The following is a 1,538-nucleotide window of genomic DNA, read 5'->3' on the forward strand; positions in this document are numbered from 1 at the left end:
CGAAATAGCAACAACTAACGGTGTAATAAAGTGTTGGATATTATAGTGGAAAGTTGGATGTGGTAATAAAATGAATAATTTGGTAGTGAGATAGTGATGTATTCTTGACCATGCACTCTTACAGACTGGAGACGTCGATCGTCAAAAAACAATAGCACAACGTCTCCCGTTTGCCCCACCATAGTCATTCCTGATGTACCAAATAGACACAGATGGCGACATTGTCATAAATCCTGATTCTTAACATAAAGTATACACGAATACGAAAGTGTCCTTTCTATTTAGTATCTCAGTTGGTAGAACATACTGAGAGAAAGCATCCACCATGACAGCCCTCGGCTGACCTGTGTACAACACCTAGCCTAAGTTAAAGAAGTCTCCTAATCTAAAGTTTAGGTTGTAAGCATAAATATGACAAACGCTCAAGTAACAGTATCAAACTAACGTAAATTCCCTCCTTCTATATTTGATGATTATGTAAGTGTGAAAAAGTAGTGACAGTGTGTAAGAGCATGAATGTATATGTGCGATTACATTTTAGCCTAAGCTAGAACAGTCTTCGGGACTAAAATATTCCAAATGTATGAAATCAGTATTTCCAATTTTGTCATACATTTATACATATACATTTATATCATACATTTTGTGAAGACAATATATCAAGTGAATACATGAGTATATTAATATACTTTTCATAATACCTCTCGATACAAAAGAATTTAAGTCAAAAATGTTCAGAAGACCTCACCATGGTTGAAGATAAAATCTAATTATCATAGTCAGCACCATAACTACGATTTTTACTATCAGTAAACAATCTTTCTGTGTCCAAATGTTATACAGGGTGTCCCAGATTTTAGTACTTAAATTTTAGTATTTTGTCACTATACTCTATAATTAAGAATTAAATGTTATATAAACATATATCATTTAAAGCCTTAAATTACAAAATCGTTATATAATATTTGTTATTATTCTAACCTCAAATTGGTTATTATTTCACTTACATTCCATATTTTCTTCTTGCTCTAATTTTTATTAAAATTTACAATTTTTATATAACCTGTGTTTATGACACAATGACACAGTGACAAAAATGACACAAACTAGGATTTTTACTGTCACTAAACAATCTTTGTCTGTCTGAATGTTATACAGGGTGTCCCAGATTTTAATACTTAAACTTCATCACTATACTCTATAACTAAGAAATAAATGTTATATAAACATAAATCATTTAAAGCCTTAAATTACAAAATCGTTATATAATATTTGTTATTATTCTAACCTCAAATTGGTTATTATTTCACTTACGTTCCATATTTTCTTCTTGCCCTAATTTTTATTAAAATTTACAATGTTTATATAACCTGTGTTTATGACACAATGACACAGTGACAAAAATGACACAAACTAGGATTTTTACTGTCACTAAACAATCTTTGTCTGTCTGAATGTTATACAGGGTGTCCCAGATTTTAATACTTAAACTTCATCACTATACTCTATAACTAAGAAATAAATGTTATATAAACATA

Source organism: Eufriesea mexicana, unplaced genomic scaffold, assembly GCF_001483705.2.
Source record: "Eufriesea mexicana isolate 0111107269 unplaced genomic scaffold, ASM148370v2 scaffold4497, whole genome shotgun sequence".
NCBI lineage: Eukaryota > Metazoa > Arthropoda > Insecta > Hymenoptera > Apidae > Eufriesea > Eufriesea mexicana.